At 36.3% G+C, this 26,211-nt stretch overlaps 1 long non-coding RNA gene across 1 annotated transcript in view; it reads right to left on the bottom strand.

The window, feature by feature from the left end:
* The window catches only part of LOC140059219 (uncharacterized), a 52,399-nt gene extending 26,802 nt beyond the window's left edge, over positions 1-25,597 (bottom strand). Inside the window, exon 1 of the long non-coding RNA XR_011847146.1 lies at positions 25,421-25,597. This is a non-coding gene — a long non-coding RNA (uncharacterized lncRNA). The remainder of the gene's footprint in view (positions 1-25,420) is intronic.
* Between the last annotated feature and the right edge of the window lie 614 nt (positions 25,598-26,211).

Below are 26,211 nucleotides of genomic sequence, written 5' to 3'. Positions count from 1 at the left end.
GGTCCACATGAAATCATTACAGCATCCGACTATTTTGCTTACATACGATGTACAAACTTTCCGTAATATTGCATTACAAGATAAGAAAACTTATAATTGAAACATTGTATGCAGTAATAATTACAAGGTATCAAATTATATGGCAGACAATATCAAGTTTTACACATTCCTGGTCAACAACAAAAATCTGTTTCAATTTCTGCATGCGCTAGGGGGAGTAATGTTCTAGATACGGAGTCATATTTCGATCAATTTGTAAAAAAGAAGGTTTTGAAGATGATGTTTACTTGATGGAACGGTTGTATATTCTATCTCTGACAATGAACTTAAAAACGATGTGTTTGAACACCCTGCAGGTTACTTCACTGCAGTCAAATAACTAGTTTTTCTTCAGAAGTAGATACTCGTTACGTTAATATTGACAGCTAGATTTCAATTAGTGGATTAGCATGCTAAAGGCACTTTAGTAATGTATTATCACAATGTACTAATGTATTTCTAATCACCGTATTTTTTTAGATATTTATTTTATTGTTAAAGTCAGATTTCGTTGACTTCTACATGTTCTAACAGTAAGTAAATTGTGTTAAACCACGGAGAAGTAAGTTGATTTTGTATCCAGCACAAAACAATTTATAAATATATAAGTCAATATTTATCTAATTGCTGTAGGCCTGGAGTATAATATTATAACTAAGACTTGCAAGATTTCCTTGACTTGTTCTAACATTAAGTTAATTGTGTTAAACCATGGAGAAATAAGTTGATGTTGTGCACATTATTGTCTATCAGCAAAAAAGCATGTATAAATATATGAAATTGAATTATTTATCTAAATGCTGCTGTATACATTACTGTAGACCTGAGTATAAGATAACTTGGACTTGCAAGATATTAAAAGAGTTGACTTGATAGTTAATAGCAAAACTAAAACAAGGCTAACAATAACAGTAGTAGGCCTTATATTGATAGTTTAACGTAGGCTAAAACTTAAAAAAAAAGTTTTAGACAAAAATACACCTATCAATAAAATTAAACTTACACTTCTGCTTTACTTCAGACCTGTTTATATTCTAAATTGTGTTTACTGTGAGACAACATAATATAATAACTAGTACTGTATATCATTTTAGTCAATATAAACATAATAAAAACCAATTATTTTAATTAGGATAACATTTTAAAGTTATTTGTATTTTATTATGGATAATTATCATCTGTCAGTATTTTACCCATTTTTATAATTTTGTGTTGTTTTTATATTTTTTCCAATTGTTTCATGAAAAGTTTTGTTGCATTAAAATCTGTAGGCCTACCCCACTGCGCTTATTAAGAATATTATAGTGTAGCTTCTAACCTGTGTAGTTTATTCACCTGTTAAACAGGAAGTTTGCAAAGGTAAATGGAAGAAACATGGAGCCAAGGAAGGAAAAACAAAACCGCGTGTCTTTCCTGCTTCCCGTAGGCATATAACCACATGCAAACTAAACAATGAATATCTTTGTGATACACTTCAATATCCAAAAAAAAAATCTATATTCGTTTTTCAAATTAAAATCAATTAACACCTAATTATGTTCTTCTTAAATAGTAACTGTCAAAGATGTACCCTAAAAGAGAGGATACCGGTGCGGTGTCAAATGTACTCTAAAAGAGAGGATACTGGTGCGGTGTCAAAGATATACTCTAAAAGAGAGGATACCGGTGCGGTGTCAAATGTATTCTAAAAGAGAGGATACCGGTGCGGTGTCAAATGTACTCTAAAAGAGAGGATACGGTGGGGGGGGGGGGGGGGGTGCCATTGATGTACTCTAAAAGAGAGGATACTGGTTGGGTGTCATTGATGTACTCTAAAAGAGAGGATACCGGTGCGGTGTCAAATGTACTCTAAAAGAGAGGATACCGGTGTGGTGTCAAATGTACTCTAAAAGAGAGGATACGGTGGGGGGGGGGGGGGGGGGTGCCATTGATGTACTCTAAAAGAGAGGATACTGGTTGGGTGTCATTGATGTACTCTAAAAGAGAGGATAGTGGTGCGGTGTCATTGATGTACTCTAAAAGAGAGGATAGTGGTGCGGTGTCATTGATGTACTCTAAAAGAGAGGATACCGGTGCGGTGTCAAATGTACTCTAAAAGAGAGGATACCGGTGCGGTGTCAAATGTACTCTAAAAGAGAGGATACTGGTGCGGTGTCAAAGATGTACTCTAAAAGAGAGGATACTGGTGCTGTGTCAAAGATGTACTCTAAAAGAGAGGATAGTGGTGCGGTGTCATTGATGTACTCTAAAAGAGAGGATATTGGTGGGGTGTCTTTGATGTACTCCAAAGAGAGAGGATACTGGTGGTGTGTCAATTATGAACTACAAAAAGAGGATACCTGTGCTGTCATTGATGTACTCTAAAAGAGAGGACTGGTGGGATGTCATTGATGTACTCTAAAAGAGAGGATACTGGTGGGGTGTAATTGATGTACTCTAAAAGACAGGATACCGGTGGGGTGTCACTGATGTACTCTAAAAGAGAGGATACTGGTGGGGTGTCAAAAATGTACTCTAAATGAGAGGATACTGGTGGGGTGTCATTGATGTACTCTAAAAGAGAGGATACTGGTGAGGTGTCATTGATGTACTCTAAAAGAGAGGATACTGGTGGGGTGTCATTGATGTACTCTAAAAGAGAGGATACTGGTGGGGTGTCATTGATGTACTCTAAAAGAGAGGATACTGGTGGGGTGTCATTGATGTACTCTAAAAGAGAGGATAGTGGTGCTGTGTCAAAGATGTACTCTAAAAGAGAGGATACTGGTGCTGTGTCAAAGATGTACTCTAAAAGAGAGGATACTGGTGCTGTGTCAAAGATGTACTCTAAAAGAGAGGATACTGGTGGGGTGTCATTGATGTACTCTAAAAGACAGGATACCGGTGGGGTGTCACTGATGTACTCTAAATGAGAGGATACTGGTGGGGTGTCAAAAATGTACTCTAAATGAGAGGATACTGGTGGGGTGTTAAAGATGTACTCTAAAAGAGAGGATACTGGTTGGGTGTCATTGATGTACTCTAAATGAGAGGATACTGGTGGGGTGCCAATGGAAAATTCAAAATATATGATACTGGTGTTGTGTCAATGATGTACATCAAAGGGAGAGCGATTAACTAGTTGTTTGATCAACATTTTCATAACACGTTGTACTTACGAATTCAGTTGTTAATGTTGCAGGGATTGGCAGAAAGGCAATTTGAAAATAAAAACAACGATGTTGTTGTAATCTCACCATTGAACGGATGTTTAAAAAGAAATGGCCACTCCTCCATCGTCGGTATAATGTGTTTATGGAAAGATAATGCATTGTTTATTTAAAAGTAATTAAAACACTATACTAAGGTATATCTACAGCATACACGTGTTATGTGTTATAATTACTTGCCTTTGTATGGATATCAATAGCTTATACAGTATTATGAGAAAGCTAGGTTAAAATTATTGTATATGAACATACCGTCTTTTAATATCTAAAGAAAAATATGGGTACAGGTAATACTGCTTTCGTCTTACACCACTTTTTGATTATTTAAATATAAGTTAATTAAAACCATTAACTCCTTACCAACAATGTGTTTAAATGTGTTCATCAAAAAAAGAAAAAGGTCAACCAACTCTGATTCTGCAGATCACTAGATAGAGTCTAACTGACTATCGCAAGTCGTCTAGATACGTATCTGGCTGTATTAGATACTAGGTTCGTATCTCATACACGGAATAACGTGATATGTGTATTCAGGATACATCATGTACCGGGAACCAAAAAAGCAGGTTTATCGTATTTTTAGTCTCTACAGCTCACTATGTCTGTCGGTGGATGCCCTTCTTTGATGTTATCAGTTCTATCTAGTTAGTAATGCTCGGATTATTTTAACTGTATCTTAACGTGCATTATCATGGAAAATTTTATAATACAGTGTCACATAATAGTGTGTCACATGTAATGTCTGAATTATATTACGGTTAATATTAAGCGTCACATGTGATACATTGTATTAATTTACCTATGAAACTTGGCAATATAAATAGGGAATCGGCTAGATATTTAAATCACTGTGTATACAAAAATCGAGGTTTTGTGAAGTAATCTTTTAAAAGGGCAATAGACAAATATTCTGACACCAAGCGTTTAACGCCAACAAATTTATGATAACGTGATGTTCACACTATATCATAAGACAAATGTTCTTAATAATAATTGCGTAGAGAAATGTTATTCTTATATATTGATCTTCGCTTGTAAGGAATAAACGTGATAACCTTTTAGGTCATTTAGCTGTGATTAAACCGAGTCGTTTCACGCCTCAGCCGTCACGTTTTTGACTGATCCCTGTCATTTTCAGTTTTAATAATTTTTATCTTAATATTAATCATCGTTCTTAGTAATTTTCACAAAAAAAAACCAATCATAATTCACGTCGATTTGAAACACATTTCAAGATCAGTATTTTTTCTTGATGGGGATGGACTGGAATATTGAGTAGGACTTTCATTATCTGTATTATCATAAATGATGATAACGTAAAGATAAATTTGCTAAGTGCAAAAGCTCGTTCATTTAAACGATTGAAAATGGAGTTGTTAATTAGTAATTTTTGTTTGAAATGACTAATTCTCACAGCTATGTTTCATTACTGGTATTATCCATTCATAAAATATGATGCTTATAATTGCTTTTTAAATACGTCCACATGTTGTACAATTTATTTAACTGATTACAAATGATTTATCATTACATTTTACCAGACTTTCATTGATGTATTTCCCCATATAATATCTCAGGTAAAAAGGGTATTATTGGAGTATCTTAGTATTTTCAGTCCCCTTTTCAGTATCTTAGTATTCTCCTTTCAGTCCCCTTTTCAGTATCTTAGTATTCTCATGTCAGTCCCCTTTTCAGTATCTTAGTATTCTCATGTCAGTCCCCTTTTCAGTATCTTAGTATTCTCCTTTCAGTCCCCTTTTCAGTATCTTAGTATTCTCCTTTCAGTCCCCTTTTCAGTATCTTGGTATTCTCCTTTCAGTCCCCTTTTCAGTATCTTAGTATTCTCATGTCAGTCCCCTTTTCAGTATCTTAGTATTCTCCTTTCAGTCCCCTTTTCAGTATCTTAGTATTCTCATGTCAGTCCCCTTTTCAGTATCTTAGTATTCTCCTTTCAGTCCCCTTTTCAGTATCTTAGTATTCTCCTTTCAGTCCCCTTTTCAGTATCTTAGTATTCTCCTTTCAGTCCCCTTTTCAGTATCTTAGTATTCTCATGTCAGTCCCCTTTTCAGTATCTTAGTCTTCTCATGTCAGTCCCCTTTTCAGTATCTTAGTATTCTCCTTTCAGTCCCCTTTTCAGTATCTTAGTATTCTCCTTTCAGTCCCCTTTTCAGTATCTTGGTATTCTCCTTTCAGTCCCCTTTTCAGTATCTTAGTATTCTCATGTCAGTCCCCTTTTCAGTATCTTAGTATTCTCCTTTCAGTCCCCTTTTCAGTATCTTAGTATTCTCATGTCAGTCCCCTTTTCAGTATCTTAGTATTCTCCTTTCAGTCCCCTTTTCAGTATCTTAGTATTCTACTTTCAGTCCCCTTTTCAGTATCTTAGTATTCTCCTTTCAGTCCCCTTTTCAGTATCTTAGTATTCTCATGTCAGTCCCCTTTTCAGTATCTTAGTATTCTCCTTTCAGTCTCCTTTTCAGTATCTTAGTATTCTCCTTTCAGTCCCCTTTTCAGTATCTTAGTATTCTCATGTCAGTCCCCTTTTCAGTATCTTAGTATTCTCCTTTCAGTCCCCTTTTCAGTATCTTAGTATTCTCCTTTCAGTCCCCTTTTCAGTATCTTGGTATTCTCCTTTCAGTCCCCTTTTCAGTATCTTAGTATTCTCATGTCAGTCCCCTTTTCAGTATCTTAGTATTCTCCTTTCAGTCCCCTTTTCAGTATCTTAGTATTCTCATGTCAGTCCCCTTTTCAGTATCTTAGTATTCTCCTTTCAGTCCCCTTTTCAGTATCTTAGTATTCTCCTTTCAGTCCCCTTTTCAGTATCTTAGTATTCTCCTTTCAGTCCCCTTTTCAGTATCTTAGTATTCTCATGTCAGTCCCCTTTTCAGTATCTTAGTATTCTCCTTTCAGTCTCCTTTTCAGTATCTTAGTATTCTCCTTTCAGTCCCCTTTTCAGTATCTTAGTATTTTCCTTTCAGTCCCCTTTTCAGTATCTTAGTATTCTCCTTTCAGTCCCCTTTTCAGTATCTTGGTATTCTCCTTTCAGTCCCCTTTTCAGTATCTTAGTATTCTCCTTTCAGTCCCCTTTTCAGTATCTTAGTATTCTCCTTTCAGTCCCCTTTTCAGTATCTTGGTATTCTCCTTTCAGTCCCCTTTTCAGTATCTTAGTATTCTCATGTCAGTCCCCTTTTCAGTATCTTAGTATTCTCCTTTCAGTCCCCTTTTCAGTATCTTAGTATTCTCATGTCAGTCCCCTTTTCAGTATCTTAGTATTCTCCTTTCAGTCCCCTTTTCAGTATCTTAGTATTCTCCTTTCAGTCCCCTTTTCAGTATCTTGGTATTCTCCTTTCAGTCCCCTTTTCAGTATCTTAGTATTCTCATGTCAGTCCCCTTTTCAGTATCTTAGTATTCTCCTTTCAGTCCCCTTTTCAGTATCTTAGTATTCTCATGTCAGTCCCCTTTTCAGTATCTTAGTATTCTCCTTTCAGTCCCCTTTTCAGTATCTTAGTATTCTCCTTTCAGTCCCCTTTTCAGTATCTTAGTATTCTCCTTTCAGTCCCCTTTTCAGTATCTTAGTATTCTCATGTCAGTCCCCTTTTCAGTATCTTAGTATTCTCCTTTCAGTCTCCTTTTCAGTATCTTAGTATTCTCCTTTCAGTCCCCTTTTCAGTATCTTAGTATTCTCATGTCAGTCCCCTTTTCAGTATCTTAGTATTCTCCTTTCAGTCCCCTTTTCAGTATCTTAGTATTCTCCTTTCAGTCCCCTTTTCAGTATCTTGGTATTCTCCTTTCAGTCCCCTTTTCAGTATCTTAGTATTCTCATGTCAGTCCCCTTTTCAGTATCTTAGTATTCTCCTTTCAGTCCCCTTTTCAGTATCTTAGTATTCTCATGTCAGTCCCCTTTTCAGTATCTTAGTATTCTCCTTTCAGTCCCCTTTTCAGTATCTTAGTATTCTCCTTTCAGTCCCCTTTTCAGTATCTTAGTATTCTCCTTTCAGTCCCCTTTTCAGTATCTTAGTATTCTCATGTCAGTCCCCTTTTCAGTATCTTAGTATTCTCCTTTCAGTCTCCTTTTCAGTATCTTAGTATTCTCCTTTCAGTCCCCTTTTCAGTATCTTAGTATTCTCCTTTCAGTCCCCTTTTCAGTATCTTAGTATTCTCCTTTCAGTCCCCTTTTCAGTATCTTGGTATTCTCCTTTCAGTCCCCTTTTCAGTATCTTAGTATTCTCCTTTCAGTCCCCTTTTCAGTATCTTAGTATTCTCCTTTCAGTCCCCTTTTCAGTATCTTGGTATTCTCCTTTCAGTCCCCTTTTCAGTATCTTAGTATTCTCATGTCAGTCCCCTTTTCAGTATCTTAGTATTCTCCTTTCAGTCCCCTTTTCAGTATCTTAGTATTCTCATGTCAGTCCCCTTTTCAGTATCTTAGTATTCTCCTTTCAGTCCCCTTTTCAGTATCTTAGTATTCTCCTTTCAGTCCCCTTTTCAGTATCTTGGTATTCTCCTTTCAGTCCCCTTTTCAGTATCTTAGTATTCTCCTTTCAGTCCCCTTTTCAGTATCTTGGTATTCTCCTTTCAGTCCCCTTTTCAGTATCTTGGTATTCTCCTTTCAGTCCCCTTTTCAGTATCTTAGTATTCTCCTTTCAGTCCCCTTTTCAGTATCTTGGTATTCTCCTTTCAGTCCCCTTTTCAGTATCTTGGTATTCTCCTTTCAGTCCTCTTTTCAGTATCTTAGTATTCTCCTTTCAGTCCCCTTTTCAGTATCTTGGTATTCTCCTTTCAGTCCCCTTCTCAGTATCTTGGTATTCTCCTTTCAGTCCCCTTTTCAGTATCTTAGTATTCTCCTTTCAGTCCCCTTTTCAGTATCTTGGTATTCTCCTTTCAGTCCCCTTTTCAGTATCTTGGTATTCTCCTTTCAGTCTCCTTTTCAGTATCTTAGTATTCTCCTTTCAGTCCCCTTTTCAGTATCTTGGTATTCTCCTTTCAGTCCTCTTTTTAGTATCTTGGTATTCTCCTTTCAGTCCCCTTTTCAGTATCTTGGTATTCTCCTTTCAGTCCCCTTTTCAGTATCTTATATTCTCCTTTCAGTCCCCTTTTCAGTATCTTGGTATTCTCCTTTCAGTCCCCTTTTCAGTATCTTAGTATTCTCATGTCAGTCCCCTTTTCAGTATCTTAGTATTCTCCTTTCAGTCCCCTTTTCAGTATCTTAGTATTCTCCTTTCAGTCCCCTTTTCAGTATCTTAGTATTCTCATGTCAGTCCCCTTTTCAGTATCTTAGTATTCTCCTTTCAGTCCCCTTTTCAGTATCTTAGTATTCTCCTTTCAGTCCCCTTTTCAGTATCTTGGTATTCTCCTTTCAGTCCCCTTTTCAGTATCTTAGTATTCTCATGTCAGTCCCCTTTTCAGTATCTTAGTATTCTCCTTTCAGTCCCCTTTTCAGTATCTTAGTATTCTCATGTCAGTCCCCTTTTCAGTATCTTAGTATTCTCCTTTCAGTCCCCTTTTCAGTATCTTAGTATTCTCCTTTCAGTCCCCTTTTCAGTATCTTGGTATTCTCCTTTCAGTCCCCTTTTCAGTATCTTAGTATTCTCATGTCAGTCCCCTTTTCAGTATCTTAGTATTCTCCTTTCAGTCCCCTTTTCAGTATCTTAGTATTCTCCTTTCAGTCCCCTTTTCAGTATCTTAGTATTCTCCTTTCAGTCCCCTTTTCAGTATCTTAGTATTCTCCTTTCAGTCCACTTTTCAGTATCTTGGTATTCTCCTTTCAGTCCCCTTTTCAGTATCTTGGTATTCTCCTTTCAGTCCCCTTTTCAGTATCTTGGTATTCTCCTTTCAGTCCCCTTTTCAGTATCTTGGTATTCTCCTTTCAGTCCCCTTTTCAGTATCTTAGTATTCTCCTTTCAGTCCCCTTTTCAGTATCTTGGTATTCTCTTTTCAGTCCCCTTTTCAGTATCTTGGTATTCTCCTTTCAGTCCCCTTTTCAGTATCTTAGTATTCTCCTTTCAGTCCCCTTTTCAGTATCTTGGTATTCTCCTTTCAGTCCCCTTTTCAGTATCTTGGTATTCTCCTTTCAGTCCCCTTTTCAGTATCTTAGTATTCTCCTTTCAGTCCCCTTTTCAGTATCTTGGTATTCTCCTTTCAGTCCCCTTTTCAGTATCTTGGTATTCTCCTTTCAGTCCCCTTTTCAGTATCTTAGTATTCTCCTTTCAGTCCCCTTTTCAGTATCTTGGTATTCTCCTTTCAGTCCCCTTTTCAGTATCTTGGTATTCTCCTTTCAGTCCTCTTTTCAGTATCTTAGTATTCTCCTTTCAGTCCCCTTTTCAGTATCTTGGTATTCTCCTTTCAGTCCCCTTTTCAGTATCTTGGTATTCTCCTTTCAGTCCCCTTTTCAGTATCTTAGTATTCTCCTTTCAGTCCCCTTTTCAGTATCTTGGTATTCTCCTTTCAGTCCCCTTTTCAGTATCTTGGTATTCTCCTTTCAGTCTCCTTTTCAGTATCTTAGTATTCTCCTTTCAGTCCCCTTTTCAGTATCTTGGTATTCTCCTTTCAGTCCTCTTTTTAGTATCTTGGTATTCTCCTTTCAGTCCCCTTTTCAGTATCTTGGTATTCTCCTTTCAGTCCCCTTTTCAGTATCTTATATTCTCCTTTCAGTCCCCTTTTCAGTATCTTGGTATTCTCCTTTCAGTCCCCTTTTCAGTATCTTAGTATTCTCATGTCAGTCCCCTTTTCAGTATCTTAGTATTCTCCTTTCAGTCCCCTTTTCAGTATCTTAGTATTCTCCTTTCAGTCCCCTTTTCAGTATCTTAGTATTCTCATGTCAGTCCCCTTTTCAGTATCTTAGTATTCTCCTTTCAGTCCCCTTTTCAGTATCTTAGTATTCTCCTTTCAGTCCCCTTTTCAGTATCTTGGTATTCTCCTTTCAGTCCCCTTTTCAGTATCTTAGTATTCTCATGTCAGTCCCCTTTTCAGTATCTTAGTATTCTCCTTTCAGTCCCCTTTTCAGTATCTTAGTATTTTCATGTCAGTCCCCTTTTCAGTATCTTAGTATTCTCCTTTCAGTCCCCTTTTCAGTATCTTAGTATTCTCCTTTCAGTCCCCTTTTCAGTATCTTGGTATTCTCCTTTCAGTCCCCTTTTCAGTATCTTAGTATTCTCATGTCAGTCCCCTTTTCAGTATCTTAGTATTCTCCTTTCAGTCCCCTTTTCAGTATCTTAGTATTCTCCTTTCAGTCCCCTTTTCAGTATCTTAGTATTCTCCTTTCAGTCCCCTTTTCAGTATCTTAGTATTCTCCTTTCAGTCCCCTTTTCAGTATCTTGGTATTCTCCTTTCAGTCCCCTTTTCAGTATCTTGGTATTCTCCTTTCAGTCCCCTTTTCAGTATCTTGGTATTCTCCTTTCAGTCCCCTTTTCAGTATCTTGGTATTCTCCTTTCAGTCCCCTTTTCAGTATCTTAGTATTCTCCTTTCAGTCCCCTTTTCAGTATCTTGGTATTCTCCTTTCAGTCCCCTTTTCAGTATCTTGGTATTCTCCTTTCAGTCCCCTTTTCAGTATCTTAGTATTCTCCTTTCAGTCCCCTTTTCAGTATCTTGGTATTCTCCTTTCAGTCCCCTTTTCAGTATCTTGGTATTCTCCTTTCAGTCCCCTTTTCAGTATCTTAGTATTCTCCTTTCAGTCCCCTTTTCAGTATCTTGGTATTCTCCTTTCAGTCCCCTTTTCAGTATCTTGGTATTCTCCTTTCAGTCCCCTTTTCAGTATCTTAGTATTCTCCTTTCAGTCCCCTTTTCAGTATCTTGGTATTCTCCTTTCAGTCCCCTTTTCAGTATCTTGGTATTCTCCTTTCAGTCCTCTTTTCAGTATCTTAGTATTCTCCTTTCAGTCCCCTTTTCAGTATCTTGGTATTCTCCTTTCAGTCCCCTTTTCAGTATCTTGGTATTCTCCTTTCAGTCCCCTTTTCAGTATCTTAGTATTCTCCTTTCAGTCCCCTTTTCAGTATCTTGGTATTCTCCTTTCAGTCCCCTTTTCAGTATCTTGGTATTCTCCTTTCAGTCTCCTTTTCAGTATCTTAGTATTCTCCTTTCAGTCCCCTTTTCAGTATCTTGGTATTCTCCTTTCAGTCCTCTTTTTAGTATCTTGGTATTCTCCTTTCAGTCCCCTTTTCAGTATCTTGGTATTCTCCTTTCAGTCCCCTTTTCAGTATCTTATATTCTCCTTTCAGTCCCCTTTTCAGTATCTTGGTATTCTCCTTTCAGTCCCCCTTTCAGTATCTTGGTATTCTCCTTTCAGTCCCCTTTTCAGTATCTTAGTATTCTCATTTTCAGTTCCCTTTTCAGTATCTTGGTATTCTCCTTTCAGTCCCCTTTTCAGTATCTTGGTATTCTCCTTTCAGTCCCCTTTTCAGTATCTTAGTATTCTCCTTTCAGTCCCCTTTTCAGTATCTTGGTATTCTCCTTTCAGTCCCCTTTTCAGTATCTTGGTATTCTCCTTTCAGTCCCCTTTTCAGTATCTTGGTATTCTCCTTTCAGTCCCCTTTTCAGTATGTTAGTATTCTCCTTTCAGTCCCCCTTTCAGTATCTTGGTATTCTCCTTTCAGTCCCCCTTTCAGTATCTTGGTATTCTCCTTTCAGTCCCCTTTTCAGTATCTTGGTATTCTCCTTTCAGTCCCCTTTTCAGTATCTTGGTATTCTCCTTTCAGTCCCCTTTTCAGTATCTTGGTATTCTCCTTTCAGTCCCCTTTTCAGTATCTTAGTATTTTCAGTCCCCTTTTCAGTATCTTGGTATTCTCCTTTCAGTCCCCTTTTCAGTATCTTAGTATTCTCATTTTCAGTTCCCTTTTCAGTATCTTGGTATTCTCCTTTCAGTCCCCTTTTCAGTATCTTAGTATTCTCCTTTCAGTCCCCTTTTCAGTATCTTGGTATTCTCCTTTCAGTCCCCTTTTCAGTATCTTGGTATTCTCCTTTCAGTCCCCTTTTCAGTATCTTAGTATTCTCCTTTCAGTCCCCTTTTCAGTATCTTGGTATTCTCCTTTCAGTCCCCTTTTCAGTATCTTGGTATTCTCCTTTCAGTCCCCTTTTCAGTATCTTGGTATTCTCCTTTCAGTCCCCTTTTCAGTATCTTAGTATTCTCATTTTCAGTTCCCTTTTCAGTATCTTGGTATTCTCCTTTCAGTCCCCTTTTCAGTATCTTGGTATTCTCCTTTCAGTCCCCTTTTCAGTATCTTGGTATTCTCCTTTCAGTCTCCTTTTCAGTATCTTAGTATTCTCCTTTCAGTCCCCTTTTCAGTATCTTGGTATTCTCCTTTCAGTCCCCTTTTCAGTATCTTAGTATTCTCCTTTCAGTCCCCTTTTCAGTATCTTGGTATTCTCCTTTCAGTCCCCTTTTCAGTATCTTAGTATTCTCCTTTCAGTCCCCTTTTCAGTATCTTGGTATTCTCCTTTCAGTCCCCTTTTCAGTATCTTGGTATTCTCCTTTCAGTCCCCTTTTCAGTATCTTAGTATTCTCCTTTCAGTCCCCTTTTCAGTATCTTGGTATTCTCCTTTCAGTCCCCTTTTCAGTATCTTGGTATTCTCCTTTCAGTCCCCTTTTCAGTATCTTAGTATTCTCCTTTCAGTCCCATTTTCAGTATCTTGGTATTCTCCTTTCAGTCCCCTTTTCAGTATCTTAGTATTCTCCTTTCAGTCCCCTTTTCAGTATCTTGGTATTCTCCTTTCAGTCCTTTTTTCAGTATCTTAGTATTCTCCTTTCAGTCCTCTTTTCAGTATCTTGGTATTCTCCTTTCAGTCTCCTTTTCAGTATCTTAGTATTCTCATTTTCAGTGCACTTTTCAGTATCTTAGTATTCTCATTTTCAGTGCACTTTTCAGTATCTTGGTATTCTCCTTTCAGTCCACTTTTCAGTATCTTGGTATTCTCCTTTCAGTCCACTTTTCAGTATCTTAGTATTCTCATTTTCAATCCACTTTTCAGTATCTTAATATTCTCATTTTCAATCCACTTTTCAGTATCTTAGTATTCTCATTTCAGTCACCTTTTCATATCTTGGTATTCTCATTTTCATGTAAAAAAATCACCCGTTCAGCATCTTAGTATTCTCATTTACAACATGTAAAAAAGTCCATTAGGGCTAGATTAAAACGTACCGTAGACATTAATTACCCTTTTCTAGGCTCTGTACAAGATGAATTACCTCCGCCATCAGCTGTTTATACGCGGTCTTAAACCAACTTCTCCCGCTTCTTTTAGATTCCTTATGAGTTTCATGTTTTGTAAAAGTATACTTGATATGCGAAACTGCATTACGCTATTGCACACTGCATATCAGCTGATGTTCCAATGAACATATCTGTCATACATGTTGCTATTAAGCAAGACCGTTAACCTTTTTGTTTCTCAAATTTATGTTCTATTCGTTTATTTATTTCCATAAATGTAGAATTTTTATTCGATGGTTAATTCCAATGTAGTGGAGTCATTGCCCTGTTATTACAGAACATTAAACTTATATCTTAGGTAATTTATATATATTTTTGTAATGAGGACGCAGGTTATGTTGTAATTAACTTTTAAATTTAAAGGAGGCAATAATTATTCACTCGGGCCGTAAAAAAATATAATGAAAAAAAAAAAACAGAATTACAATGAGGCTGACATACATTGAATTTAAAAACAACGTTACTAAAAAACTGCCAACAACTAACACTCCACCTCCTTCAATATAACTGCCAAACAAACTAACTACCAATCAGTCAACCAATAATTCAATCAACAAGTCAATCAACCAGTCAATAAACCAGTCAACCAATTAGTCAATTAACCAGTCAAACAATTAGTCAACCAACTAGTCAACCAATTAATCAATTAACCAGTCAACCATCTAGTCAACCAATTAGTTAACCAATTAGTCAACCAATCAGTCAACCAACTAGTCAACCCACCAGGGAACCAACCAGTCAACCAACCAGTCAACTCACCAGTCAACTCACCAGTCAACCAACCAGTCAACTCACCAGTCAACCAACCAGTCAACCAACCAGTCAACTCACCAGTCAACTCACCAGTCAACTCACCAGTTAACCAACTAGTCAACCAACCAGTCAGCTCACCAGTTAACCCACCATTCAACCAACCAGTCAACTCACCAGTCAACTCACCAGTCAACCAAACAGTCAACCAACCAGTCAACCAACCAGTCGATCGTAAACATAGCAACCATCTACCAGAGTCTGATACAATGTTCCTTGTCTCCATTATGCAATAAAATATTCAGAAATTGTATAAAATCTACATGGTCATATCACGTACTAAAGGAAGATTTGAAATGTAACCGTAAAAATAAAAAAAAAATCATTACGTTGTTAAATACTTCATTCGATTCACGAAATGTAATTTGATTTGGTTTCATAGATGTATATTTATCGTATAAAAACGACCAACCCGGAGTCTTATCACGTGGTCTATAACTTAAAGATTCTGCATTACATACAGGTAAGATATATATACAGAAATATAGGACATTCGAAGAAAAGGGTCACAATTGTAAACTTTTATTGACGGATTGACGCACATCGAATTTTTAATAGACTCACGAGAGAGATTAACGTACAGTAGAAGACATTTTGTCCGTTTGCTTAGTAATTTAGTTAGGTGCAGACGATGTTTTGATTATAACATAAAACCGCTACGCCGCGCACGTGCTGAATGTATTGAAATTCCCGCCATTTATAAGGTGTGCAGTATAATGTCTCGTTTTAAATCTTTACTTTTACACGAATTTTTGTTTGAGGGATTTGGGAGGGGGCGGTTAGTACTCCCTATTTGGCGATATCTTGTCCCCGGATCTTGTCACAAGATTTTGCCGTAGGCAATGCGTTATAGCTCCCTCTAAAATTGTTATGCAAAATACGGCATACCTGCAGTACCTCGGACAAATACTATTTCTCAACCTCCAGCTACTAACAGGAAGCAAATAAACACGTCAATTTAAATAATACTGATTACGTGGAATTTTAATTGGATTACTACTGGGAACACGATCTAACACTAAATACCATGGAATCACTTCAAACAATTTCTAGGGACCATGTCAACATAATTCTACTACATTAGCTTGTGTTCAAGCTTGGTTTCCACTAGGACGTAACGTAAGTAATCACGACCCGATGGATCATTCAAACTATGACTTGTGATTAGTCAACTGACGTGTTGCGTCCTCGTCGTTGCGTTGCGTTCAAGTGGAGACCAAGCGCTATCTCCTTTAAACTGCTTATCCAATCTTCAATGAATCATACATACTATCGCCTTACAAACTAATAACAAAACTAATATTAGATATTGTAGCATTTAAAATGTATTTACTGCAGCAACTGCAGCAGAATAATATTGACATGGTCCCTAAAAAGTTTAAGAAAATGTTAAAATGTTTGTTATTTAATAACAATCTCCACGTCTAGTAAAGCCTGGTTTCCATAAATTCGCTACAGAGCGTAGCGATTCTATGGAAACGCTAGAATTTATCGGGGATCTAGTACGCGAGCGCTAAATATTCTTTGGTACACGCGTATATGACTCATCGCCGACAAAATCGGCAAAGTTGAACATGGTTGAACTTCGCCGATTTGTCTGCGATGAATCGGGGAGACCTCCCCGATGCGCGTCGGCGACATCTGCGCGTGTAGCGATTTCAATGGAAACGGTGTAGCGATTTTATGGAAACCAGACTTTAGATGGCACGATCCGTGAATTATGATAAAGTTTATTCTATGTATGTTCTGATCAAATAAAACATAAGGAACATTGTGCTTTACGACATGTTTACAGTATTCCATTGAGAAATGAAATATTTATTACCGAGCGTATACTAACTGAACAGCTGTGTCAAAATCATGTAAACCTTAGTGCAACAGAGGGTGTATATATACAATATCACCATAGCTAAAGCAGTTAAACAACACGCAATTAAAAGATTAGAACATTTCAAAATGTAAATATTCATATTTAATAATAGCGTCGTATAGGCCCCAATATTGTTTACACACATGACATTTTCAATGTATGGTATAAAAAGAATAGTTTAAACCATTGTAGGCATGTTCACACCATTATTATCTGATTAGGTGCAACATAACATGTTCGTAATGCTATAAAATAGGGAATCACCAATTGACTTTTATGTGAATTTGAGGCATTTGTTAAAAAAAAAGTATATAAATCAAAATAACATATATAGAAAAATGCTATTTTTAGGTAGGTAACCGAACAACGATTAATTATTGAAAATAAATACAATTTCTATCTACAAACATAATATTTAAATGGTAAGTACAATTGATTCGTAATTATCTTTCTAAAGTAAACAAACAAATTTCTATATTAGAACGCATTAGATAACAAAAGACCAGGGACTGTACAATCGTCGCCCGCAATAATTGATTTTACGCGCAGAGACCGAAGTTTTAAACTTAGCCTAGCTCATCCAAGGTTCATTGTTTGTAGTCAAACAGGCACCTTCCGGTTACGACAAGCAATGAAGCGTGACGGGAGGTCAAACTGACTAAGCTAAGCTGCAATACGAAAAAGTAAGTGTAGGATCATATTTTAAAGAAATCATCGTAAAACAATTTCTACGATCTCTATCTGCTTCGCTGCACAATGTTGTTATACAGGTGGTGGTGTGTGGGTGCGTGTGGGTGAGGGGGGGGGGGGGTGTTTTTATTCCTATATTCGATACCGTAAGCAATGGCAATTCTAAAACCCGGAGCTACCCTTTAAATGTTAAGTTATAGGTTATAGCAATAAAACTATCTCAAATCGAACGATTTGATTACAGGTTTGTATATGAACGTATTGCGTACTAAATATGCTGATGAAGTGAACCATTAAAATGACTTAAATTCTCATCAAAATGAATTTAACACACATGTCACGAAACTGAATCATAGCACTTCTGATCTTAAGTGCACTGGACACACTCATCAAACATTCGGAATGCCTACGTGCAATTTACACACGCAGCAGCCACCCATTTGCCTATCAATCACTCAACATTAAAAGGGCAGAACCTCGATAAACTAGTTTAAAGGTGCATTTACACTTGTTCTGTTTCGCAACGGAAGACGGCGCCGTTCAAGTCTATTCTAGCATTTCATGCCATCTAATGTTTACTTTATCTAGAATAAAGCGAATTGTTAAAAAATATAAATGCGAGCCATTCTCCACATTCATATACCCATAATGCTTGGATCCCACTACAGACACAACGCAGATACGTATAATGTTCGGTTCCCATCAGAGATGTTACAGAAGGACGTAAGCGTAACGTGAGTGATTTTGACCAATCACAAGCGATGGATTCGCTTGTGATTAGTCAACTCTCTTCCTTTGCGCCTACGTCATTGCGTTTGCGTCCAAGTGGGAACCAAGCTTTAGAGATATGCATTATTTGAACTGTAGCTTGTCAATAGTCAACTCGCTTGCGTTGCGTCTCTAAAGCTTGGTTCCCACTAAAACGTAACGCAAGGACGTAAACGCAACGCAAGCGTTTTAACCAATGACAAGCGAAGTTATAGACAGTTAGCAATCACAAGCGAATAAGCCATCGCTTGTGATTGGTCAATTCACTTGCGTTGCGTTACGTCCTTGTGTTGCGTCGCTAGTGGGAACCACGCTTAAGTGGGAATCTAGAGCTAACTATTTGCCATGACACTACGGTACTATGATACTACATGATCTATGTTTTACGTCACAAATAACTAATGAAACATGAATTATGAGATTTAAATCAGGGCTTAGTGTCGACTAATACTTTGTGAACATCAAACTGTTACCAATGTAGCTGGCTTAAGCGATACACAGATATACACACGCATACGTTACACGGATTATGAACACATTTAAAATATATAAACTGTTTATAAGCCTATGTTTTTCTTGTTATTACTTATAACTTCTGATGACTACAGTATGTCATAAATGTACAGCAGCTTCGAAACTCGACAACATTTCCTCTTAAATAAGTGTCTGAGCGGGAGTAAATTATATATGATGGATAAGTAAATTCAAGTCTCATTTAAATAAAGGTTTTAGTAGAGTAGCAACATTCATCAGATGAGATACAACCTGGTATAGGTCAGGATTTTATCCAATGTGATAAGCGTACTTTTATATGGTAGCGAAACATGGAAAATAAATAAAGGTGATAAGGAAAGACCTGCCATGTTTTTCACAAAGCATGCATGAAAGTGTACACTGACAAATAAGAAAACCAAAGGACCAAATGAGACAACAGGCACAAATCAGCAATAAGTGAAATAGTCAAGAGGAGAAGATGGAATGGATCGGATATGTATTGAGAATAAAACCAGAATGATACATTATACAATAGCACTGATATGGGTGTAGGCCTACCTGAAGGCAAGGCAATAGTGAAAAGACCTAAAGAAAACTTGGGAAGAACTGAAAGGAAAGAAACCATCTACGGGTTAGGACGTGGACAGCATGCAACAGCACTGATACGGGTTTAGGCCTACCTGAAGGCAAGACAAGAGTGAGAAGACCTCAAGAAAAATGGAGAAGGATTGAAAGGAGAGAAACCATCTACGGGTCAATTGGTCAGCATGCAACAGCACTGGTATGGGTTTAGGCCTACCTGACGGCTAGGCAAGAGTGAGAAAACCGCAAGAAAAATGGAGAAGGATTGAAAGGAAACAAACCATCTACGGGTCAGGACTTGGTCAGCATGCAACAGCATTGATATGGGTTTAGGCCTACCTGAAGGCAAAACAAGAGTGAGAAGACCTCAAGAAAAATGGAGAAGGATTGAAAGGATAGAAATCATCTACGGGTCAGGACGTGGACAGCATGCAACAGTACTGATGTGGGTTTAGGCCTACCTGAAGGCTAGGCAAGAGTGAGAAGACTGCAAAAAAAATGGAGAAGGATTGAAAGGAAAGAAACCATCTACGGGTCAGGACTTGGTCAGCATGCAACAGCACTGATATGGGTTTAGGCCTACCTGAAGGCAAAACAAGAGTGAGAAGACCTCAAGAAAAATGGAGAAGGATTGAAAAGATAGAAATCATCTACGGGTCAGGACGTGGACAGCATGCAACAGCACTGATATGGGTTTAGGCCTACCTGAAGGCTAGGCAAGAGTGAGAAGACTGCAAGAAAAATGGAGAAGGATTGAAAGGAAAGAAAACATCTACGGGTCAAGACTTGGTCAGCATGCAAAAGCACTGATATGGGTTTAGGCCTACCTGAAGGCTAGGCAAGAGTGAGAAGACCGCAAGGAAAATGGAGAAGGGTTGAAGGGATAGAAACCATCTACGGATCAGGACGTGGACAGCGGCAGACAGGGAAGTGTGGAGGGCAGAAATACATTAAAATATGCCTTATGCTCCCGGAGAGAAAGGAAATACTGTCCCGGCTCTTCCGAGGATTGGAAAACAAGCAACCGTAGCTAAAACTTCAATACAATGATGATGCTGCGCGTGTGATGACAGATGATGAAAACAATGACAATGCGCTAATGCGAATTAATGATAACAATACTGGATAATGATGAAATTAATGCTAGTGATGATTGAGGACAGGGATGTTAATGACTAATATTAATGGGAGATGACGCTAAAAGTGATAATAATGATAGGATAAATTTAGATGATAAATTATGACGTTGAGAGAATAAAGATAATCAAAAACCATGAATCGAATGTTGAAAAGTAGGGGATGGGATTGATATTGACATATTAATCTAAAAAAAATCTAAGAAAAAATTCCAAAATAGTAATACTAATATACGTAATGATAACATTAAATTAGCTTTTAACAATGTTAATCACTTAACAAAAGCTAAAATTAAGGAAATATCAGATATTATTGTACAAAATAATATACAAGTTTTTGGAATTGCAGAAACCTTTCTAAAAAATGATTCTTATATGAATATAAGTGGTTATAAATGGATAGGTAAAAACAGAAAAAATAAGGGAGGTGGGGGAATAGGAGCCTTCATTTCAAATAATATTATTATTTTAGACGATGATGTATTTAAGTGTAAAGATGACGATTTTGAAAGGCTATGGGTTAAAGTTAAATTCAATGATTGTGGTACTTTATTTATCTCTGTTGTTTATTTCCCAGTAGATGGGGCTGATACTGATAAGTCTAATGAATTATATAACCAGCTTTTATCAGAAGTTATTCAACTAGAAAACAAAGACAGTGACTCATCCATTATAATAATGGGCGATTTCAATGGTCACATTGGTCATAATATACCTAATGGTGACCCTGATGTTAATAACAATGGAAAAGGTTTACTAAATTTCAGAGATGATTCAAATATGACAATCTTGAATTGTACTATTTTTTGTGAGGGTACAATAACTTGGTGTAGGGGTTATCAGAAAAGTACGATCGATTACATGTTGTGTTTAAGAAATATTATTAGTTATGTTGCTAAATTTATTATAGATGAAGATAGAAAACTTGGCACAGGAAGTGACCATAATACATTATTATTAGAACTAGAACCCAATATGAGCCAATCTAAAATTAGAAACAATGAAACAAAAAACCATATATGGAACATAAAAAACTTACAGGACTACTCAAATTATCAGCAAAATCTCCAAGAAGCTTTTGCAAATTGGGACATAGAAAAATTTAATGACGTAGATATTCTGTGGGATTCTTGGAAGAAAATTGTAATAGACGCAGCAAAGAAAGGCATAGGAACTAAACAAATAAACAAAAAACAAAAACATTGGTTTGATAATGAAATAAAATCCGCAATTATGGAGAGAAGAAAAGCTGCAAGAGAACATAGATACAGTACTAAAACTGGTTCGAATAAAAACCACAATGAAACATTATGGCAAACGTACCAGAAAAAAAGAATCTACGTAAAAAATTTAATTGCTAGGAAAATTATAGAGAGTGGAGTTAATAAATCTGTTGAAATTGCAAATAAAGGGGGGCCTTCCTGCAGGAACTTCTGGAATATCTTAAAAAGTGCTGATGGAAAACACAAATCAGGTATCACTTGTATTAAATCTTTAGATTCAGGGGAAATTATTACAGACAAAAAAGAAATTTTGGACAATGCTAAAAAATACTGGGAAAATCTTGGTGAGCCTAACACAGATAAAGATTGCTTTTCCTATCTAATAAACAGAGAAGTTAATGAATTGTACAATAGATCTTACAATACTCATGACAATAACAATGATAATCAAAACCTGTTAACAGATATAATAATGGATCTACAGATAATACGGGAAGCATTGTTGGCTGCAAAAAATAATAAAGCACCAGGAGTTGACAATATTACGAACGAACTTCTTAAAAATGGTGGTAATGCAATTGTAATGTCTCTAATGCAGTTATTTAACAAATTAATTCAAATTGAAAAGATCCCAAGTGAATGGAACTTGAGTATAATTGTTCCAATCTTTAAAAAAGGGGACAAAGCAGATTTAAACAACTATAGAGGTATTTCACTAACTTCATGTATATCAAAAATATTTAACAGAGTTATTTCTATGCATATCTCTAGTTTCATTGAAAAAGAAGATCTGCTCTCGGAAGTCCAGGGAGGCTTTAGATCACAACATAGATGTGAAGATCATATTTTTACCCTTAAAAGTATTCTAACATGTCGAACAAAAGAAGGGAAAAATACATATCTAGCCTTCCTGGACTTCCGAAAAGCTTTTGACAGTGTGTGGCGTGAAGGCCTATTAAAATCAGCGTGGGATGTCGGAATAAGGGGAAAGGTTTGGCGAATCATTAAGTGTTTGTATAGTAATGTCAAAGCAAAGGTTAGAATGGGGAATGATCTTACAGATCAATTTAATGTAAATAAGGGTGTAAAACAGGGATGCGTTTTATCCCCAATATTATTTTGTATCTTCATAAATGAATTTGTTAAAATGCTCCGTAGTAATGATTTAGGAGTTAGAATGAATGGTTCATGGATGGGTGGCCTCTTTTGGGCCGATGATGTTGTTTTGCTAGCTAATAATGAATTTGAAATGTTAAAAATGCTGGATATTGCAGGGAAATATGCAAAGGAGTGGAAGTTAAGCTTCAATTATGACAAATCTAATGTAATGGTTACTGGGAAACGTGTCAATCGTGATAAAAAATGGAAAATTGGAGATGAATTTATAACTGAGGTAAACAATTATAAATATCTAGGTGTAATAATTTGTGCAAATCAAAAAGAGCATGGTCACTACCAACATGTTATACAAAAAGGAAATCGTCTAATCGCATATATTAAAGGTATAATAGGAAATCTTGATGATTTCAATAGGGTCTATTTCGGGAATATCCTATGGAAAACAATTGCACTTCCCTCGATTAACTATGCATGTGGTGTATGGCACTGTAATTCAAAAAGCGATATTTACAATTTAGAAAAATTACAGCTACAAATGGCCAGATTCCTGCTAAAAGCTCCGAGATGCACACCGCAACAAGCACTATATGGTGATTTAGGATGGAGTCCATTATCAAAAACACATGAAATTACTAAAATCAAATACCTCAAACGTGTTATAAATATGAATGTAAATAGATGGCCTAATATTTCACTCCATTGCATGTTTCAACTCAACAGTGATTTTGATTCATTAATGAATACAACTTTTTAGCTTTATGTAAAGAAACTTTAGATAAATGCCAAGACTTAAATATGTTTGAACAAGTTTTTGATACTGAAAATTATACTTTTAATTCATTCTCTGTTAAAACCATAGATGACCATGTTGCAGATGCATACACTTTGGATTGGTTAAATAATATAAACCAAAAGTCATCCCTTGAAGATTACTCCAAACTAAAAGAAAGTCCTAGCCTTGAGAGTTATCTTCTTGATAAAACCAATTTCACAGGTGCAAGCTTAAAATTTAAATTAAGATCCAACACTTTACCTCTAGATGGACGAACCTGTAAATGGTCTAAAGAAATATCTGGCCACTGCACTATATGTCAGAGTGGTGAAATAGAAAATGTACAGCATTTTTTATTTAATTGCCAAGCTTTTAATGCTATAAGGGAGATCCAATTAGTGAAGCTAAATAATGACCTTGAAAATTTGGATGAGTCTGCAACATGGGAACATTTTATAAATGCTGATGTTAATGAAAAAACTACTATAGTTTTAGGGGGAGATATTAACTTGGATCCTAGTAAAGCTGTCTTGACAGCATTTGACAAATACTGTAAGAATTTCCTTAAAGTTGCCTGGAAAAAAAGATCAGAGTTAAAAAAGAGCTAATTTGCATTGTTGCTTTATAATTTTGTTTATTAATTTTCACTGTATATTGTATTTAATGTTGCAGAGAAAGACTGGTGTACATCTCTGTAAATCTTTTTAAATTTCTATTTGTGTTTACTGTATTCGTTGATCTTAAAGTTTATTTTCATACTTTAATTTGTTAATTAACTATTGTATAATTCATTTCCTTTTCTTTTTCTTTAAACTTATGAACGCACCGTCATAAAACGTGTGCCGCTGTTCTAAAAGCGTCTGTTCAAATAAAGTTAAGTTAAGTTAATCTAATTTAATAGCGAATAGTTTTCTAGAAGCTTAAAACGAATGCTAACTTTTGACTCCACTACCATTGAGAGTCGATCACAAAGGGACTAAGAGACTGACAGTCTAAATAGTCAACCAATGAGAATTTTGAAACAAATCGGCCGTCACTTATTGAAACGTAGAACATACACGTATTGAGTACTGGTCCGTGTCTAGCATAGCGAAGTATAATGTAATAAAACTTGATAGATTATCTACACACCTACATTACACACGATTAGTTTAACAGAAAAGTAAGTTGGATTGGAAAAGGCCCAAACTTTTAGTAAACTTTTCCCAATAGTTGCGTTTAGAGACCATGTGAAAAATTATTTTACTGCAGTTACTGCTGTAAACTACATTTTGTCTGCAGTAACTACATTTGTTTATTATTTTAACGTGTTTACGAAATTAATTAGCAATAGCTTTAATGTATTCATTCACACTGATTGTCTCTTCTACATTGAATCTAAATAATGATTGCAGTTTGTAAAAAAAGTTACTGCAGTAACTGCACGAATCTGTTCTCAACTGTTCGATAATTTTACTTTGAATGTTTCTATAAAATGTGTTATTTTAAAAAATGCTAAAGGGTAGAAGAATGATGACAGCATGCTTGTCTCGTTGGAGGAGTCAATCATGGTCGAAATGTACAAACTGCATTAGACTTGCCCCTAAGTCTGTATTTAGTGTTTTTTTTTATGTAAGTCGTTTCGATTGTTGTCAGGGAAATACATTTGTGAGCTCAATATGTATGAAACGCCGTATGTGCCAAAATATTTATCTTTTTGCTAATAATTATTCTAAATACTGTCTAGAAGCTTGACTATTGCACGAACGGTACCCTTACGCAACACAAAGCGGATGTTTGATTTTATCACTGTATAATGTTCTATAAATATTCGTATTACAAAGAAACATACTGGTACCCATGAGTTGTAATGGTTTTATTATGCACGCATAGCATGTCAGTCTGTTTGTTGCAATAAAACGTGAAATTTCTGAAAATAATTCAACCGCGGCATTGGTGACATCATACTGCCTTATGATTTATTAGTCGTAATCAAAGTTCGGGTACCATGTAACCAAGGAGATTACTTTCAATGGAAGTCAAATATTGTATTTATATATATATATATAATATATAATAACACGGTTTACCGTACTAATGTACAAGCATAATCGATTTTTAAGATATTCAAAAAAAAAAACCACCAAGATCCACTGTTTTTATTTTCAAAACATCGTAGCAGTGTAATTTAATAATCATAATCTGTCCTGAATTTATGATATTAAATTCTCGATGTTTTCAAAATTATATGACGCCTTCATAAAGCATGTTGACGCAATAATGGTGTTATGACGCGTTACGTGATAGTGAGACGCAATAATGTTTAAGACGCGTTAAAGTTGACATTGTCTACCTGGTATAAAACTGTAGGACAAGACTGCCACTTGAGCCGCCTAGAGAGTTCAAATTAAATATAGGCCAACAACATACCAGTAGTTCGCCCATTAACACATGAAACTGAAAGTAAATATAACATTAACTATTGACCCGGGAACATAACGCTGATAAAAAAGAAATGTTGATCTTACCGGAAATAGTGCATTCGTCTGTATATTTGATCTAAAAGCAGAGTGGTTTCGTTGCTAAAAACACTTGTATTGTGTTATCGTCTTCCTAATTCTCTGTATCATTCCTCTGTCATCACCTGGTCATTATGCAAATCTGATCGTAGAAAACAAAAACTCTAGGCCTAAGTCTGGTTGTGTATTTGGCTGAGGAGACAAAAAATAGCACATGGCATGAAGCATATAGGGACTATGTTTATATGATCCTTTCTCTTTAAAAGTTAAATTGTAGTTTATCTGAGTTATATTGCGTTTTACCGGAGTTAAAGTGAGGTTTACCGGAGTTAAATTGCGGTTTACCAGAGTAAAGTGAGGTTTACCGGAGTTAAATTGAGGTTAATCGGAGTTACATTGTCTAAATTGTAATTCAAAGTATAATTAAGGAATTAAACCCAACCCTCTAAATAATCGCTCTCACTATAAAGTAAAAAGAAGTTGCTCATGGAATTCGAATCCCATACACAAACGGCTCGACAGAAAGCGTTTGAATAGAGAATTTCAGCTAGCTCAATTATGACGTCACACCTTATGGATATGACTCATGTTGATTTTGTGACGTTTCAACACCACCCTCCCCCCTCCCCCACCCTCCCAACTTATGTACGAAAAGAAATATCGCGGCCGGGAGCGGGAGAACGTTTTATAGATGGCATTGCTTATTAAGAATATCACTCTCCATAATATCCATATTTGTCACTAATTTATGATCGTGGTTTCACTGGTGGGGGTCTCCAGCAAAGAATGAAATATTTCGT

This window comes from Antedon mediterranea, chromosome 9 (assembly GCF_964355755.1).
Source record: "Antedon mediterranea chromosome 9, ecAntMedi1.1, whole genome shotgun sequence".
In the NCBI taxonomy this organism is placed as follows: Eukaryota; Metazoa; Echinodermata; class Crinoidea; order Comatulida; family Antedonidae; genus Antedon; species Antedon mediterranea.
Note: the sequence above shows the minus strand (reverse complement) of the source record. Positions and strands in the feature narration are given on the sequence as shown.